Source organism: Lolium rigidum, chromosome 2 (genome assembly GCF_022539505.1).
Source record: "Lolium rigidum isolate FL_2022 chromosome 2, APGP_CSIRO_Lrig_0.1, whole genome shotgun sequence".
NCBI classification, from domain to species: Eukaryota; Viridiplantae; Streptophyta; class Magnoliopsida; order Poales; family Poaceae; genus Lolium; species Lolium rigidum.
Window position 1 is genome coordinate 109,051,689 of NC_061509.1, and position 21,338 is coordinate 109,073,026.

A 21,338-nucleotide genomic window follows, 5' to 3' on the forward strand; every position below is an offset into this window, starting at 1 on the left:
AAATTTTTTATTTTAAATAAAAATTTAATTGTTTAAACCTTTATTATTTAAGCCTATTCTTTTATCCTAAATTCAATTAAAATGTAGTAATTAGGAAAACTTTCTAAAATAAATAAAAACCATTAAGTAAATAAAGAAAAAACACTAAAACTAATTTTCCTTTATCATTATCTTATTAAATCCTTATTAGAGGGATTTAAACCCTGAATAATATTTATCTTAATTAATAATTCTTTAAAAATAATAAAATGCTAAGTCCATTATTATTTTATTAATTCAAAGGTATTAGTAACTTAAACTTTACCATCAATTTATTACCTTAAGACTTGCATCATAAATAGGAAACCCTAATCCATTATGAAGAAAACTACAACCTTATAATTTCATGTGAGAACCCTAAAACCCTAAATCCTATATGTGAACCCTATTGTGCTTACACTTAAAAAATATATATCCTAAACCCTAGGAGGTGATAAAATGCGACCATGTTACTCTCCTTTCACTCATATTCTTGTTCCCATAAAATAATAGAAGCCCTATAACTAATAAGTTGATATTCCACGTATGCATATCAATAAAACCTAAATAATCAAGTAGGACCACCTAAGTGTAAATCCTAGTTCTTAGCATCCAAATTATCATCCTTAACTATCCATATTTAGCATCACACCATTGTCATCCATACTAATAGTAACCATGTCTAGTACTGGACCTTACATGCTCATACCCACTAAACCCTATTAGTGTTAGATATTTATGAACCATCTTATTTAGGAACCAACTATTCTCTACTTAGTGGATCCAATAGCAAACCCTAATACCCATAAGCCTTAATTGAAATACTTCTTATCACTTAAGAATTATGTTCTTCAAAAGTTATTCTTTTGAAGTAAATAAAAGTAGTAATCAACTCTGCCTAATAGGACCTATAGACAATAGCTAGCTATAACCAGTAAGATATACCAACCATGATAGTAACCATGTATAATTTATTGCTTAAGATGATTATGCTTAACTAAAACCATACAAGCTCTAGATACTGATGAATCCAACTTTGTTGTAATCCATCAAATACTTACTCAAGAAACTAATTTGGAACCATATTAAACCATAGAACCCCACAACCATAATTATCATAGTTGTTCTTTATTAAGGAACATGTTCTTCAAAAGTTATTGTTTTGAAGTATGTGATAAGCAATCATTAATCATGTAATATAGTACCAAAACTGATAACTGTTCATTACATATTAAGAGTTATACCAAATATTATTGTTGTGTGCTAGTAATGTTATTTTTGTGATTTATTACACTAGTTGTTTATGATACCAAGATAATCAAACCTTAATAAGAACCTTGTTTGTGAAATCACTTTAAAAGTGAAACACACCCGAAACCAATCATTCCAACTCACTAATACTAAATCATCGGGGTTAGGTTACGCTTAGAGCGATTGCATCTCATACTTATGCATTATAGCATATTTGCCAATCTTTTAAACATCGTCCTTACCGAGCGATGATGCTATTTGAGAATTTCGAGTTATTGTATATCGAAGACCTTGCCTGCATAATCTTGCAGTCAAGAAAGGCAAGTTCATCGCTTGCTTATGTCAGTTTGAGTATTTTTATCAAATTACTTGCAAAGTACTATACTTATCACTCTTGCATAAAAAGGAAAAAAATGCTATTTTCATAACTATGAATATGACTATGTGGTGGGCAATGGAACCATGGTAAGAGTATGGTGGAGGTTCCATTGAAATGGGTTTATATCCATCTAGGATTAACAACAAATGTCATCCAGTGATTCTTGTGCCGTAAGACCCGTGTTAACCATAAGATCCGGAGTGGGACGGAGTAGTCAGTTGTATTTCTTCCTTTCGCACATCAACGGATGCGCTTACCGTAGTCAGTTGTATCCCGAGGGAACAACCAGAGCGAGTGGGGAACCCTCAAATCCCCAGGGTATTGTGGTCTACGATGGGTTGCAGAAGGCCGGCGAAGGTATCGAGGTCGGATGATACCCAATGGGGTATGTTGACTGGCGAGGATATTAGTTGAAGTCGGATGATACCCAATGGGTATGCTGACCAGCGATGACCCAAGGTCGGAACTGCAACAAGGGTAGGTGTGCGGGGTCGCGGAGAAATGCAATGATTGGCTAGGACCTTATACCGGGCCTCACATCAAGGAAGTGTGGACGGGAATACCGAACCCGGTTGGCACCAAGGTTAAGATATCTTATGGGTAAAGTAACACACCTCTGTAGAGTGTATCAAATCGTGATTTGTCACTCACTGTTCCGAGTTTTGGAACTACGAACACAGCCGAAAAGGAACTCCATGAAGTTCTAGACACCCGGTGAAGGCTGACGGACATAACTCTTCAGAATAAAAGCAACCTTTTGAAGAAACATTTATAAAAACTTGCATTGCCTATGACTTTCTGGTCCATGGCTATAGCGAGTGCATTAAACACCTCTTTCCTATAATGAACTTGTTGAGTAAGCTCGTACTCATCCCTCTTTGAAACCCCTACTTAGATCTGAAGGCAGTAAAGGAAGATCTACAATGCAACTCGAAGATTGAGGAGTCAACAACTGCTTCCAGAGATAGGATCCTGTCAGAGGAGTCAAACACCACATCCACCGTGGAGAAAATCTAGATTAGCAGTAGACGGGAACTAGATCCCTAATCCTAGCTCCTAATTAGCTAGAATCCAGTCTTAGCCTCTATAGCCAGTCAGATCCTCTATAGATAGAGTTAGTAATAAGTTACACTACGCGTTGTTCTTCTGGAGTTAATTTGCAGGTCTACCTCATTGTAAAGTAGGAGTCTGTGCTGATCTTCTGTAAAGAGTATGTGTGTAATTCTATAGACATGCCTTGGACCCGCAAATGTTTCTGTTGTACCACTTTGAGGGATGTAATACTAGTGGAACTGTGTTTCATTGTTGTTATGTCAACGACTTGCATACTACACCATGCAGTGGTATGCTGGGTCACCACAGTTGGTATCAAAGCAAATGCTTTGACCCTAGGATTAAAAACCTTTAACGGAGACCTATAGGTTTGGTAGTGTCTATAGGAAGTTGTCTTAGCTAAACCAAATTCTTCTTATGACTTGAGATGGGTATTCACTTGAGAATAATCCTGACACACATGAGTCAACCTTTCTTATCTATCTTTCCTAAGTGAAGTTAGTTAGATAATCCCAAGTATGTAGCACACCATTAGATCTTTAAATCAATAGATGGTAGTAGATCACAGTTGGTATACAATACATGATAGTCCAAAGAGATGATAGAACCATAAGGAAGATATCCTATTGGAAGATGTATACCAAGACAAGTAATGAGTAAGTAAAAATTTATCCAAACCCGTATCAAGTGATGAAGATAAGTATATAAGGTAGTATAGACCATGATAAGTCAATCATGGGAGGTAAGGAAGAGTGATATGAATAAAATATGTCTATTTACATGGCAGAGTTGCTAATCATATAGGATTCACTTGAGAATCATTATGTGATGGACCAAAACATCATAAATATTTAGGACGAGTACAATAAGAAGTCAGGTGTTAAACAATAGTGCAAGATTTATGTTCCAAAACGATGGCAATTGTGCCAAGTATCCCAAGACCATAGCCACATTATAGAAACACATGGAAGTATAGGAGCTTTGCTCTAATAGTCATGTGTTTAGAGTAGCCATGTTAGAACCTAGAGATATCATTTGAGGTAATCCTCAACATAACGGAATCCAAGTTAGAACTTCCAAAGGAAATTAGGTTAACCTTAACTATTCTAGACCATTTTGTTTCAAGTTTATCTCATTGCAATTGTGCAATTCAGGTAAATGTCAAGACAAATAGTAGTATGTCATATATACATTCTAAGTATCACTATATAAACCTATATTATGTGGTGTTATATACTACACATCTCAGCCTGATGTTTAGAGATGTATTACTCAACTATTATATCCAGGCTTATGAAGATGTGTATTATAAGCACAAAGCTGAATCTTCTTGGATTTTATTGGATTTTCATTGTTTGACTAGATCCATACATAAATTTGACTTTGATATCCAAGTGCATGTTGCAATATCAAGTTCTTACTTGATGCTATAGATCTAGAGGGTAATGGTATTCGTGTGAGGAAGTGACGAATTGTGAAGATTTTAAAGATAACAGGAAGGTTCATCAGAAAAAGGAAGCAAAATTGTGGGAAGTAACCACAATATTCAGAAGGAAGGACCAATCAAAACTCATGCTTAACCTCAACAAAGGTGCACTTTAGTACGGAAGCGGCATGAAGGTGAGAAATATGGTGAAAATGGATAAGCTGAAGTAGATCCACAGTCATTATAGAAGAAGGAATGCATGGGAAATCACTTAGGATACTACATTTATAGTGTCAGCTAATGGTTTTCTTGCAAAATAAACCCTATAAGAAGGAAGATGATAGGTCAAACCATAGCGGATATAAGAAGACCACAATTGGTATAGGATCAATATTGGGAGATAAAGTAGAAGATGTCACATCCAGTTGATCAGAACCTATAAAAGAGTTCACTTTTGGTTATCAAATAGCCACAATTGGTATCAAGTAGTCCACATTTGGAATACTTGTAACAAGAAGTTGTGAACAAATAAAAAAAATTATCAGCGAAATAATTATGACATATAAACCTCCAGTTGAAGGATTCATGTTGGATGTCCACAATTGTGTGGATACACCACAAAGATTCTTCGCGAGACCCTAGAAAAGTACGAACCATAAGCTAGACTTAGACAATATTTTAACCATGAGTCCAATGGTTGGAAGAAAAGGAGTTGAAGACCATAAGAAAACTCCAAGGGGGAGAGTAAAGATTGAGTTGGATGTACCAGGACTCAATATTTTGAGTAAGATAGAAGAAGAAGGTCTGAACTGAGGGGAAGTTCGATCTTATTTTCAAAGGAAGGAAAGGGAGTCCGGCGACCTCGTACGAGCTCTTCTTCAGAAGAACAAGGCGGTCATGTTGAGACTTCATGCCATGATCCTCCCAAAAGCAGATCAAGAGAAGACACATGGGCAACTGACCGATACTTTCTTCGTCAACACCGAAGGCACTATTGAGGTATTCAAACGTACCCCACGTACCTACGGAGCTCTCCTTGCTTTCCAGCTTCTGATGGGGCACGGCTTCAAAGCTGAGATGGAACTGCTGACAAAAGAGCTGCCGAAGGATCAGGATGGGCAAGCCATCGACCTCAGCCTTTTCAAAGTATCAGCGCGCAAATGCGTACGATAGCTTCTTGAATTGGTATCGTCTAATAAATCAACCGTCGGAGTAGCTGGCCCAAGTTTATTGATGCAGACCCAAGCCCCCTGAATTTTTCTTTTACCAATTTGTAATCTTATCGTTTGGCTCAAACAATGACTTTTCTCAGGCCTTTTGATTGTAATGAATTCCATGCTGGCAATGTTGCCAGTTTTCCCTGTTTAACTGTGATGTTCGTTCCTTTTGAATGCATGCTCCTGATGGAAGTGAAGCCAATTGATACTGTGTATATTCCTTGACGCACTCGATGGTGTATTTTTGCAGGTAGCTCCTGTACCTTCCTTTGCTGAAGGTTCTTCGGCTGATGATTCCAAAAGTGATCGTCTTCAATGTATGAAGACCCGATTTACTCAAATGGAGAAAGATATGAGCGGAATCCACGCCATGGCTACTATCATAAAGAAGAAGGGTGAGCTAGCCATTGATGCAGAGCGTTATGCGCTAAACAAACTGCAAAAAGCTACATAAAGCTTGAACTACAAGTGCCTGCTCCCCTTTGTTTCCTTCGATTACTCTGCTAATTCCTCTGACTTTTGCATCATTGCCTTTTCCAGTCATAGCTCTGAATTTATCAGAAGAAAACAAGCGAGTACATGAACTTGTAGAAGCTTTGAACAATCTCTCACAATTCGACAAAGTTTTATGGACGAACAAGTCGAAGGCTGCACTACTGTTGCCAAGTTTCAAGATCGAGTGCAACAAGTGCACCGATTCTTTGACAAGTGCCATGCATGTATGAAGATGATCTGGAAAACAATGTTTCCTCTCAATCCAATTCCTCCATCACTTTTAGCCTTGATAGTAAACTTCAAGAATGCTAAAAAGGTGCGCGAATTGGTTCGCAATCAACTTCTTGCAGGAGCCGAATCAGCTTTCTCTTTTGTGCTATCACAACATCCTTCATTGGATTTGATGGCAATTGCAAATGCTGATGGCGATGTAGGCCAATTTTATCCCGCTGTAAAAATCCATGCTTCTATTATAATTGATAGGCTAGAAAACAACACGGAAGTAGATGACCTAGTAGGAATCCCGTAAGAATAACCTTGATGATGATGTACTCCTGTTGTAATGATAAGTTTATGCTTTCGACAATTTCTTGCACCCGAATATTCTGATATACTAGGTGCAAGTTTATTCATGTGTATGATGTAACTTTGCTTACCCAGTCTTAAAACTTTTATAAGGTCGAATAATTTGTTGGAGATGACATATTTGCCACTTTTGACAAAATATCCATACCTCACAACTTTATCTTCAAATGCCGGTGGCAGATTTTCTGATGTATTTGTTGACTAAGATGCAATTCTTGATGCTCTTAGTATTTTTAGGCATCAGTATTGTGATGCTATTTTATGAAAGGTATCGATGGAAAATTCTTTGAGTGATCAGCTCATGTTGCGGGTTCAATGAACCTGCAGTAATTGCAACTTTGCTACAATCAATGATGTATGTTTTGGCGACAGCCCCCGAGTAAATCGAGGAAACTATGCCCACTATTGACTCCGTCGCTCTTAGTACCTCCTTGTTAGATGTACCGGCATGGGCCTTCCATAAGTATTTTTATCCTTGCCATCAGCAGCACTCGCATGTTCCCTTAGGCTTTGGCAAAGGATAATCGTATGCTGTTATTTTGTAAGTCCCTTTGATTATCATCCATTGCAGCGCTGGTAGTTTTCCCGAGGCTTTAGATGATAATTTCAGGTATAAGCAGTACAAGCGACCCTCGATCTTTTTTATCGGGTTCACTTTCTTTACTTATATTTTGAAGTCGATGTTCGCGGTATTATGCGAAATAATCTTTGAAAAAGTTGTTCAGGTGTCCCGAATCAACTCGATACTCAAATAAACGAAATTTGAGCCTTTATTAATAAGTTTATGACGATAAGATAAGCTACCACTGCTATGGCTTAAGAAAGCCTTGTTGAAAATAAAATTCTATGAAGATAAAGATGTATGCCACCGCTCGTCTTCTTAAGTAAGAGGAGGGTCCTTCTTCTCTTGATACACGCCTGAGGAGCTGATAGCTCTCGAAGTGCCGATGATTTCCGGTGCAGTGCCGATGGCTTCCTTAGGAGTACTTGCGATTATCGCCAGAGTATTAGCGCCTTCGACTGAGACTTTGTCATCAACCCGAAGGTGCAATAGCGGGAACTGCAATTGCAAAATCATCTGGTTTCTTCTTCGTCTTCTTAACGTTGTCATCCTCCTTAAGCTTGGGATCGTTGTCACGAGAAGCTAGATGCTTAGAGGGGAAGTTGATAGTTTCTTGTTTTACTCCAAACTTGGCAGCAATCTTCTGAAACTCGCGATCGCAATTATCTGACCGAGAGAAACTTCCATGAACCGTGATATTGGTTCCATTGTTGCCTGGCATTTTGAGCTTTAGATATGCATAATGCAGCACAACTATGAACTTGGCATAAGCTGGTCTCCCGAGTATAGCGTGGTACTGCGATTCCCAATTCACTACCTCAAACTCGATCCTTTCTTTCCTAAAATTATTGGGTTTCCCGAAGACGACATTCAAGGAAATTCTGCCAAGAGGATATGCTGGCAAAGTAGGGACAATACCATGGAAACATGTATCAGACTCCTGCAACATATTGGTTGTGATGCCCATATTTTTGACTATGCTTGCAAATATCAGATTTAATCCACTTCCACCGTCCATGAACACTTTGCTCATACTGAATCCTCCTATTTGTGCTTCGACTACCAGGGCAGCATAACCTGGTCTTGGGATAGACATCAGATGATCGGCCCTGCTAAACAGGATACTCTCTGACGACCAGTCGATATATTCCGGAATGTTCGCCATGGTGCTTTCTGCGAGGTTGATTTCTTGCGTAAGCTTCTTCATCTCTCTTCTAGAAACACCAGTTTTATGAATCATGCTCATCAGTCCCCGCGGTGGGGGAAAGGCTTCATTAGAAGTACGAGTTTGAACTTGCTGAACTTGGTGGTGAGATGGAGGTGGTGGCGGGTTAACTTCTACTGATCTACCTATCATTTCATGTGATGGATGGTATCTACTAATTACATAGGCTTTACTTATCATCTAAATCTACAAGGCATGGTCATGATTAACTTAATCCACACTAATCTCTCTTTATTATTCCTCTCTTCACACTCAGCTAGATTCTTAGGGTTTATGATCATTACCCAGTTTGTAATGATCAAGGTATTGGCCTCATAATGGTTCATTAGTGAAACATGATTCTCCTCTCCAAGATCAAGTATTGATCAATATACTTGAGTATACACTTTTAGCTTGAGCTCTCTTGGATAGGTAGGATTCCTCTAGGGTTTATGATCATTACCAAGGTATAATGATCATAACATTGGTCTCCTAGCTAATCACTAATGAAGTAGGTTCTCACTCCCCATCAATTGTTGGCTAGGTTAATTAGTATTAAGTTCTTAGCTTATATTTCTTATATCATTATTTAGTATCAATAATTACCTCTCTTGGATAAGGTTTGAATGGCAACCTAGGTTTTACTCAAAAGATAGTATAAACATATGGATGGTTTTCTCCTTTCGCTGATGTTTATTAGAAATGAGTTTGGAGAAACAAGATTGGAATAGTCAATGTTTAATAAGGAACTAATGTGAATGTCCTTGACATGGATTCAAGTATTGTAGTCGAAAAGATATACCATGTGAATCATGGTAGGAATATTTATATAGTAAAAGACATGGAAAATATAAGTAAAGAATAGTTTCTTGATTGATTGTGTTCTTTGATTTATAGTTGAATTATTCATGTGTTGTTGTAAGGAATGTCATGTTGAGATCTTTTATAAGATCTTGTAGACCCTTACTTAAGGTGTTGTTATTGTAAAGCTAATTCCATTTGATCTAGCCCCTAGATAAAATCATCTTTACCCAAAACAAGGTTTTAGCAAAGATCACAGTGAAGTTTATAGCGCTTGACTTGATGATCTACTTCAATTCCAGCAAGTCAGGTGAAAATTCAGTTACTGTGACAAGTTTTATTTGAAAGCGCGAAATTCCCCGGATTTTCTATGCATGAATGCAATGCACACTTTGGTGTTTTTCTCATTTTGTAGCGTCTAAACCTGGGATATTACAAGTACGCTCGTACTCATCCCTCTTTGAATCCGTGCTTAGATCTGAAGGCATTAAAGGAAGATCTACATTCCAACTCGAAGACTGAGGAGTCAACAACTACTTCTAGAGATAGGATCCTGCCAGAGGAGTCAAACACCACATCCACTGTGGAGAAAACCTAGATTAGCAGTAGAAGGGAACTAGCTCCCTAATCGTAACTCCTAATTATCTAAGATCTAGTCTTAGCCTCTATAGCCAGTCAGATTCTCTGTAGATAGAGTTAGTAATAAGTTACACTACGCGTTGTTCTTCTACAGTTAATTTGCAGTTCTACCTCATTGTAAAGTAGGAGACTGTGCTGATCTTCTGTAAAGAGTGTGTGTGTAATTCTGTATACATGCGTTGGACCCGCAAATGTTTCTGTTGTACCACTCTCAGGGATGTAATACTAGTAGAACGGTGTTTCATTGGTGTTATGTCAACGACTTGCATACTACACCATGAAGTGGTATGCTAGGTTACCACATAAACGTTCAATTATTATGTAATAACCGTGTGTGATTTTTTTAGAGTAAGCACACACAAGATGTTGCAATGTTTACATGGTAGTTTGCCACAAGTTTGTGTCTCCCCATGATTTTCAATATTGCGCAAATTTCAAAATGTCACACATTCTTATGACTTTTGTTGTGAAACCAGACCCCACATGTTGTATGCTTTTATGTGCATTTATTGCAAGTTGTCTATTTCCTCAGTTTTTAATGATATTTGCATGCTTTTTAAAAAGCTGCAAACAAATGTTTTTAATTGCAATCTTTTGTGATTTTTATTTGAGATAGTTGGTGTTTAATTTGTTGCAAATCAATTTGAAACAAAAGTATTTCTGCTCCACTACTTTTCCATTGCGACAAATACATGTCTTTATGTTGTTTGTATTGTATGTGGGGGTCATGATTTTTGGTTACGATAGCCTCTGCCCTAGGGGTAAAACACGACAACGACATATTTGTTCTGGAAACTCGTGGACCCCTCTAGCGTATGTGAAATCCCTAGCGGTGAGAGGGCCTCAAGAGAAAGATGCGAAGGATGTGCAATGCAGGAATGAGCGTCGGCAGCTGTGAGTTGTTGTCAACACCCGGATTTTTAACTCCAGATGCCTATTATGCCATACATCGCAATCCCAGGAAGATTGTTTTTGCGAGACATAATAGTCGATATCACAAAACATTATTCATTACAAACCATAACCGTCTTACAACAAGGGATCTCATGATCCAATTTAAAACAACAGTTGATCTAAAGATCAAATGCAAAATACATATCGGAAGAAACGTAGTAACGGTCCATCTGTTCCACGGGCAACACTTGACGTTGGGAGGTGGTCCTAGTTATCATAGATATCCTGCTGTCCATCTTCCCTGTACCGATGCTCCTCTTCATAGTCTGGCCATTTGAATAGCCAAGGACAAAGCCATGAGTACTTTATAAAGTACTCGCAAACTAACACTAATAGAAGTACTAGTAGCTCTAATAAGGGTTCTAAGCTTCTAGGTTTATTTGCACAAAGCTAGTTTTATTTCATAAACACTTAGTAGTTAAAGCTCTTTATTTGCCTAGAATTACTCAAGTGGGAACATCAGTGTCATTCCCACAACTCTGTTGTGATCAAGTCAAATTCATCTTTCAAGTCACCAGTCATTTTTAGAAAACATCTGACAATGGAACAGTATGGCCATCCAACCGTCCATGACCGCGGACGCGGCTATTCGAATAGTTTAACAGTCTGCAGAGGTGTACACTTGTGCCACAACTTTTGATTACATCCGTCAGGGATAGCCCTGAATAATCATACTCAGTATGCAGATCATCAACCATTAACCTTTTACTTACATACCCTAGTATAGGCACCTCCCCTATGAGCTTGGCCTCCCGGCGATGGCGGTCCGCCATCCCGGGAACTCGCACAGGGCTTGGGTAGGACATTCATCTCTATTTCACGTCATTTCACTTTTCACGGAGGCAGCCTCGGCATAACCCCTATGACGCTTGTTCAGAGGGAACCCATACTAAAGTACATAAATTTCCAGTTAAGCCCTACCCATTATCAGGTATTGTGGGGGTACTCTAAAGTTGGAATGGTATCGCATCCGAACCCAACCATCAGTTTTTGTAAAATTCACCTTGTTATTCAAATGTCATATTCACCTTCAAAACTTTTAGTAGAATGACTCATCATTCTAAGGTTTTCAAAGTCATTTGATTCACAAGTTCCCATCTCGAGTGGTCAATTTTAGTTTTAGCACTAGCAACTAGTCATGAGGGGTGCTAACTAAATTTTGCTATCTAGGCTAAGTTTGATGCTCTTGTAGTACTCTATATTAAGACACAAGGTCAACTATAAAAATAAGCCTTGATAACCAAAGTAAAAGATTGCAAGATAAAACTTGGCTTGGAAAAATCCTTAAAGAAAAGAGTATTGCAAGGGTATCTTGCACTAGTATAGCTTGCATTAGTAGAGCTTGCCTTTGTTGGTACAATGATCAAAGTGTTCCTCATCTTCTTCGTAGAAGACCTCCTCCTCCTCGTAGCCTTCGGTACTAGCGTCTATAAATGGATACGAGGTATACAATCACCAAACAATACTTGAGTAGACTATTTAGCCATAATGGCTCACACAAGATGATCTATTATCATCACAAGAATTAATACTAGGGTTTCCATTTATTTCCTTTGAAAAGTAATTTCCTCTCATTGAACATTACTAAGATTTAATATCCTCAAATAATAAATATGAGGCCATGTAGACTACTCATTTAATTACCTCACATTAAATTACTTGGGATAGATATTTAAATGAGATGCTACATCTCATAATTTTTAACTACTATTTTTAAGTGATTTAAATGAGCTAGAAATGACTACATAGCCATTATTAGAATCTAGCCCATGATCACTATAACTAAAAATCTATATTTTTACATATTCAAATAGAGTATCTGAAATGTGAATTTTGAGAGGTGGAATCACCTCAAAATAAATTATGGTTGATTTTCAATAAATGTTTGAAGTTGGCAAAGGTATTGCCTTATTATTTTTATTGAAATTGCTCTGTAATAATTCAGGGGTTGAGACTAATTGGGTTGGATAGATATTTTTATCTACTTTCCCACAAAATTTGAATCATCAAATTTGGCTTAGTAGATATTTTTCTATTTAATTTTGAACAGGGCATCTGAATTATGTCTAGGCTAAAAAGAATAAAACGGATTTGAATTAACGGGCTTAGGCGGGAAAACTAAACGGGCCAGTCCAGCAGTGCACAGAGCTGGCGTGGGCAGCCTGACAGCGGGTTCCACCCGTCAGTGAGTTTTTAAACCCCGAAACGGTACACGAACCAGGGGTCGTAGGATTAGAACAAGATCTAACAGCCGAGGGTCATCGTCATCGACGGCGAGCTCTAACCCTAACTGCGGCGGACCTAGGGGGTCAGAGGGCTCACTGGTTGCCGGCGATGGTCGGGGGTGACGGTGATCGGCGTTGCGGACGAAGAGGAAGCAGATGGTGGTCGCGGCAGCTCCGGGGGTGCTCGGCAACTCCAGCTCCACCTTCTCCTGCTCCGGCGGGTCTCCGGCCAGCAATTGGGGCTCAGTGGGTGAAATTGGGACGGGGCATTGCTTGAGGAGGGTCAGTGAGAGGAGTGGAGTGAGATGGTGTGGAGAAAAAGGGCCGGGGCATGCTCCTTTTATAGGCTCCTCCAGCAGTTGCGGGAGGTCACGGGGGCGGACGGTGAGGTGGTGCTACGGGCGGCTAGAGGCATGGGCAAGGACGGGGTGCTGTGCAGGGCGTGATGGCGATCATCACTAGCGTCTTTGCACAGGAAACGGTGGTCAAACACAGTGGGGAGCTTGACGCGTTCGGCGGTACTGTGGCGGACGTCGGCGACGAGAGCGACTGCGACAGGGCACGGGAAAGAGAAGGATGGTGTCTGGCAGTCTCCTGGTATCATGGTGATGCTCCATGCGGGCGCTGATGGCAAGGCGAGGGGTGAGGCGACGGGGCGTCGTGGCGCCGTGCGCATGCTGGCATCGTGACCATGCCGGTCTCGGCACGCCTGGGTGACGTGGGCACGTCCTGGTCTGGGCAGAGCAAGTCTCTCCTTGGTCAGGGGCGTGTACCAGCAGGGTCAGGGGAGTGAGGGGTACCTCCAGGACATGGTGAGAGTGAGAGGAGAGGGCAGGGATGATGTGAGGCATGGTGAGTGGCATGAGGTCATGGCACGGCTTGCCATTGTCATGATTCTCCAGTGAGCAGTGGTGCAATGGCATGGCATTGTCCAGAGGGTTCAAGGGAGCACTGAGGATGACAAATGGAGCTAGGGTTTAGGCTAAAAAACATTGGATTTTAGGGTGTGTGCTCTTATTGGATTCATGCACACAAGGTGTTCGACCCAATGGCTGCAAGAGATTTTATTTTGAATTTTGCCAAAATATTTCATGGGTGTGACTCTAATATTATTTGACATCTCTTGGTGGCATTGGTTTGCAAAATGAGGTTGGTTTGATGAAAATCAAATTTGGGGTGATCTTAAATCTGTTTCAAGGTTGCCACTTTGGATGCTTAATTTAAGAATTTGAGAGTGAATCAGCAAGGTTGGCCAACACCAAGTTACTCACCTTCATGTGTACTTGTGATCTGGGCAAAAAGATTATGAGGCTTGGTTTAGAAAAGAATAACCACAAGGGCTCAAAGTAGGCATCCTGATAATATTTTCAGAAGTGACCATTATCACATGTGCCTTGATTTTTATTTTTATTTTTATTTGTTTTGATTTTATTTGACCCAAATGTTATTGTTTTGGGTTCAGAGGTATTATGTTGAGTTTAAAATGGTTTTCAAATCCATCAATGAAAACAATCATGGCCTAAGCAAACATTCATTCATTCACACAATAGGAAATATTTTGAAATAGTCAAGTTTTTGTTAACCCTAAAAATTGGATAATTGAAAATATGGTTCTTATTTATTTCAAAATTTTGGGGTGTTACAAACCTTCCCCCCTTAAACAAAATCTCGTCCCGAGATTTAAGAAGAGTTAGGAACATAAGAGAGATTGGGCAAATGGGTTAACAGGAAAACATACCCAGCACGGCATTTGGCGCTTCATGGGCTTCTGTTGCATTCATGCGGTAGAAACTACCGTTGCGGTTGTTCGGGTTTCTTCCAGTTGAGACACGGCGCTGTTGCTGGGAAGGTGCATCGGTATTGGGTGATGTCTTCATCAATTTATTGGGGCACTCATTGGAGTAATGCCCGGTAACTCCACATTCATAGCAGGTCACTGTTGACTTGTCCTTTGGGGCAATGGGGACATCATTGCTTCCAGTCCTTGGGGCAGTGTTGGGGTTGTTGTTATTACTAGTATGGTTGTTGTTGTTGTTGCCTCCGGGCTTCGGGTGTCCTCCATTGTGGTTGATGAAGTTCGGACGGGACGTCGGAAAAGGTGGCTTGTTGGGTCTTGGTGCAAATCCTGTAGGTGAACTGGTGCGGTACTTCTGCATTGTGGGGTCCATTCTGGTGCATCATACGGCGGTTGCGGTTCTTATTGGCTTGGTTGAGCTTTCCTTCCATCTGGATAGCAGAGTCAACTAGGGCTTCCAGGTCAACAAATTGAATATTCACTAGCTCTGTCTGCATCTCATCATGCAGTCCATTCATAAATCTTTCCTTCTTCTTTTCATTGGTGTCTGTCTCATCCGGGGCGTACCTAGACAGAGTAAGGAACCTGTCACGGTATTCCACCACAGACATTCTTCCTTACTTGAGCTCTCTGAACTCATCTCTCATCTTCTTGATCAAACCCGGTGGCACATGGTATCTGCTGAACTTGAGCTTGAAGTCCTCCCATGTCATCATTTGTCCTTCAATCATTGCACGGGCACTGTTCCACCAGGCTCTGGCAGGTCCTGACAGATAATGGGTTGCAAATGGCACCTTCTCAGCAGCTTCAACTCCTGCGACTTCCAGGTTGTTCTCCATTGATTGGAGCCAGTCATCTGCATCTAAGGGCTCTTCAGTCTTGCCAAACATTGGGGGATAAGTATTCTAGAAATTCTTCAACTTAGATCCAGGATGATCATGAGGTCCATGTCCTTGGTTGTTCTGGGCTATCAGCTGTAGTACGGCAAGGTTGGCTTGCCGCTCAGCTCTTTCGACTTCTCTATCTGCCACCAACATTTGTAGAATCTGCAGCATTGCATCTTGGTTATTGTTGCGGGTTGGAGGGACCATCTGAACATTGAGGTAGATCATAAGATAAGAGGGAATTTTCTATGGTTTGTTTGGTTTAAGTTTGAAAATTTTAAAACTTGAGTAGTGCTGAGGTGGTAAAAACTAACAAGACTTTTTCATTCACTCCAAACAACACACATTACAAACTAATCAAACCAATGGTTTTAAGAACCATTTCCTCGTTCTACGATACAAAGGGGACGCTACAAACTCACAAATACGCAAGTGCTCTAATGATACTACTACTCATCTGGAATGATGGGTTCTTCGTCTTCATGGGTAATGTGCTTGGCGAAAGGCGCGGCGTTGTCCAACTCCTTGCGTGTCTTGTACAGCATGAAGTCAAGGTATGCAACATAGTGGTTCATCTCCGGGTGTGGTGGCATGGTTATTGTCCTTCCCATGGGGTCATGTCTTGGGTAGTAAAAGAAGCGAGTGTTCTTGATCTTGTTCACATTCTGTCCACACAGACGGGCAAGTGCTTCTTGCATGGCTTTGGCTATTCCATCCATCCAATTGTTCCCCCTCACATAAAACCATATGGTTTCCCAAATTGGGGCTCCCGACTTTCCTCTCAGATCTGCAGTAACTTCCCACTGAGGTTGTCTTCCCGACTGATTATTGAGTGGCACTCCAAAGAACTCGGGATACGGGCGTCCTAGATATTCAGCTAGCTGCTCCAAATCCTTCTCGAACATTAGGTCTCCTCTGTGGCCAAGCTGATGGAACTCGTAGTTGTACTCCATTTCTGAGCCATTAGGATGAGTAAGTTAGTGAAGTGATCAAGTATGCAAAATTTTATGTAGAATTACAAGGAAAAGTAGAGCATGGATTTCCATTTTTGAAAAGATCTCAAGGATAAGAGTGAGAATAAGTTTTCATAAATATTCACTTCATTTGTTTTCAGACGTCCATTCTAACTAGGGCCTCCTAAGGAAAAACAATGGCTCTGATACCAACTTATTAACACCCGGATTTTTAACTCCAGATGCCTATTATGCCATACATCGCAATCCCATGAAGATTGTTTTTGCGAGACATAATAGTCGATATCACAGAACATTATTCATTACAAACCATAATCGTCTTACAACAAGGGATCTCATGATCCAATTTAAAACAACAGTTGATCTAAAGATCAAATACAAAATACATAGCGGAAGAAACATAGTAGCGGTCCATCTATTCCACGGGCAACGCTTGACGTTGGGAGATGGTCCTAGTTATCATAGACATCCTGCTGTCCATCTTCCTGGTACCGATGCTCCTCTTCACAGTCTGGCCATTTGAATAGCCAGGGACAAAGCCATGAGTACTTTATAAAGTACTCGCAAACTAACACTAATAGAAGTAATAGTAGCTCTAATATGGGTTCTAAGCTTCTAGGTTTATTTGCACGAAGCTAGTTTTATTTCATAAACATTTAGTAGTTAAAGCTCTTTATTTTCCTAAAATTACTCAAGTGGGAACATCAGTGTCATTCCCACAACTCTGTTGTGATCAAGTCAAATTCATCTTTCAAGTCACCAGTCATTTTTAGAAAACATCTGACAACGGAACAGTATGGCCATCCAACCGTCCATGACCGCGGACGCGGCTATTCGAATAGTTTAACACTCTGCAGAGGTTGTACACTTGCGCCACAACTTTTGATTACATCCGTCAGGGATAGCCCTGAATAATCATACTCAGTATGCGGATCATCAACCATTAACCTTTTACTTACATACCCTAGTATAGGCACCTCCCCTATGACTTTGGCCTCCCAGCGATGGCGATCTGCCATCCTGGGAACTGCACAGGGCTTGGGTAGGACATTCATCTCTATTTCACGTCATTTCACTTTTCATGGAGGCAGCCTCGGCATAACCCCTATGACGCTTGTTCAGAGGGAACCCATACTAAAGTACATAAATTTCCAGTTAAGCCCTACCCATATCAGGTACTGTGGGGGTACTCTAAAGTTGGAATGGTATCGCATCCGAACCCAACCATCAGTTTCTGTCAATTTCACCTTGTTATTCAAAGGTCATATTCACCTTCAAAATTTTCAGTAGAATGACTCATCATTCTAAGGTTTTCAAAGTCATTTGATTCACAAGTTCCCATCTCGAGTGGTCAATTTTAGTTTTAGCACTAGCAACTAGTCATGAGGGGTGCTAACTAAATTTTGCTATCTAGGCTAAGTTTGATGCTCTTGTAGTACTCTATACTAGACCATGAAAGCGCGCTTCGCCGCGCCCGTCCATCTTAAGGAAAGATTGAATTACAAATGTGTTGATACATATGGTGGGACATATTATGATCATAGCAAGTAGAAGAAAGCTTAGCAAGACCCCATTTGGTAAAACCGAGAGCATAGCAACCATCATCATTCATCAGGCAGCATATCATACGAAATATGGTGGAGAAATGGGAACTTTCTGCAAGAGCACACACACCTTTTCTGGAAATGGAATCATTGTAAGGTTTCTATAACTCAAGCAAACGAGTTGTTGATTTTTTTTACAAAATATGGACGGAAATAAAATGAGCAATCATCACGCAGAACAATGGAAGATACAAAGATAAACCAATCAGCAGAACCCTAGCATGTTGAATCATATGATTGTACCGAAGTAGCTTACACAATAGTCACTTAAATCGTCAATTTTTGCAGTAGAGACATTAAATTTTTTTAAGATAATGTAGAACTTTTTTGGATGTGTATTGGTGTAGTTGCACGGCAAAAGGAACAATGTTTAAAGTCGTAATATTTCTAGCACGGGTGAGTTAATAGATCTTATTGAATGTTTGCAGCATTACTGAGCTATAGTATAAATTATTGTAACGGCTAAAACTAAACGCCACTAAAAAGAGCCACACCGAAATAACATATGTCAAGCGGCACACACAAACAACCGTCTCAGGAATATGCAAGAAACCTGTCCAACATCTTACAAATATGAGAACATATGTATCCGATAAAACAATAGGGGTTAATTATATGTGATCTGTTGTTCGGTTCCAAATTTATTCATATTTGATATTTGTCATAGAACCTTAGAATTACTTAGGTCATGGACAAATAGCAAAGATCATAGAACCAAGTTTCACTTACAATTATGCAGAACGCTGACCTGCGGCTGAAGTATATTACCACCAAATGTGCTCCACAATACACATAACAACAATATCTATGCAGCATACTTGTTTTAACCTTGGTCAAACCTAGGATTTGACCAAGATTCAAATGGGAGTAAAAATTCAAAAAAATTTAAAAAAAATGAAAAACCAAAGCACATATATAGCCTTCTTATGTCATATAGTAAGCATTCAAGTTGATAAACAAGGTCTAGACATATTCAAAGCAGAAATATCATGTATCATATCTACCCCTAACCCTAAACTCCGTCTTATGAAGTCAAACATATGAAGAGAACTGGGGTTTTGGGTTTCAAACATAAAATTTTCAAGTACCTTCATTTTAGAGTGAGTAAGGAAGGATTCATGCTTACCGTTTCATTTTCATGTTTTAAACTTGTTTAAACCTAGGATTTGACCAAGATTTAAATAGGCATAAAAAAATCGAAAGAAATCAAAAAATGAAAAACCAAAGCACATATATATAGCCTTCTTATATCATATATATAGTAAAAAATTCAAGTTGATAAACAAGGTCTAGACATATTCAAACAAGAAAAATCATGTATCTACACCTAACCATAAACTCTGTCTTAAGTGGTTTTGGGTTTCAAACATGGAAATTTCACAAACCTCCCAAAAGCTTCATTTTAGAGTGACTAAGGAGGATCCATGCTTACCTTTTGGCTTAAACGTTTGAAACCAAAAACCACTTCTCTTCATGCATGCTTGACTTCATAAGACAGAGTTTAGCTAGGGTTAGGGGGTAGATACATGATTTTCCTGGTTTGAATATGTCTAGACCTTGTTTATCAACTTAATTGATTGCTTACTATATGACATAAGAAGACTACGTGCCTTGGTTTTCATTTTTTTGTTTTTTTTTTGAATTTTATGCTCATATATTTGAATCTTGGTCAAATCTTAGGTTTGACCAAGATTTAAACAAGTTTAAAACATGAAAATGAAAAGGGAAGCATGTATCCTTCTTAGTCACTCTAAAATGAAGCTTTTGGGATGTTCTTGAAATTTCCATGTTTGAAACCCAAAACGACTTCTCTTCATGCTAGACTTCATAAGATCAACAGGGGGTAGATACATGATTTGTCTTGTTTGGATATACCTAGACCTCGTTTAACTTGAATGCATACGATATGACATAAGAAGACTACGTGCTTTTGTTTTTCATTATTCTGATTTTTTTGAATTTTGTGCCCACCCATTTGTATCTTGGTCAAATCCTAGGCTTGATAATGATTTAAACAAGATTAAAATATGAAAATGCAAAGGTAAGCATGGATCCTTCTTAGTCACTCTAAAATGAAGCTTTTGGGAGCAAAACCACTTCTCTTCATATGCTTGACTTCATAAGACGGAGTTTAGGGGTTAGGGGGTATAGATACATGATTTTTCTAGTTTGAATATGTCTAGACCTTGTTTATCAACTTAATTAGCTTACTATATGACATAAGAAAACTATTTGCTTTGGTTTTTCTTTTTCCTGATTTTTTTCAATTTTGATGCCCATTTGAATCTTGTCAAATCCTAGGTTTGACCGAGATAATTTAAACAAGCTTAAAACATGAATATGAAAAGGGAAGCATGTATCCTTCTTTGTCACTCTAAAATGAAGTTTTTGGGAGGTTTTTCAAATTTCCATGTTTGAAACCCAAAACCACTTCTCTTCATATGCTTGACTTCATAAGATAGAGTTCAGGGGTTAGGGGTATAGATACATGATTTGTCTAGTTTGAATATGTCTAGACCTTGTTTATCAACTTTAATGCTTACTATATGACATAAGAAAACTATTTGCTTTGGTTTTCTTTTTTCTGACTTTTTTTTCAATTTTGATGCCCATTTGAATCTTGTCAAATCCTAGGTTTGACCAAGATAATTTAAACAAGCTTAAAACATGAATATGAAAAGGGGAGCATGTATCCTTCTTAGTCACTCTAAAATGTAGTTTTTGGGAGGTTTATTCGAAATTTCCATGTTTGAAACCAAAACCACTTCTCTTCATGCATGCTTGACTTCATAAGACAGAGTTTAGGGTTAGGGGTAGATATATACATGATTTTCTGGTTTGAATATGTCTAGGCCTTGTTTATCAACTTGAATGCTTACTATATATATATGACATAAGAATGTTATGTCCTTTGTTTTTTCATTCTATTGATTTTTTATGAATTTCCATGCCCATTTGAATCTTTTGGTCAAATCCTAGAGGTTTGACCAAGATTGAAACAAGTTTAAAACATGAAAATGAAAAGGGAAGCTTGTATATCCTTCTTAGTCACTCTAAAATGAAGTTTTTGGGAGGTTTTTGAAATTTCCATGTTTGAAACCCAAAACCACTTCTCTTCATGCTAGACTTCATAAGATCAACATGGGGTAGATACATGATTTGTCTGGTTTGGATATACCTAGACCTCGTTTAACTTGAATGCATACGATATGACATAAGAAGACTACGTGCTTTTTTTTTCATTATTCTGATTTTTTTGAATTTTGTGCCCA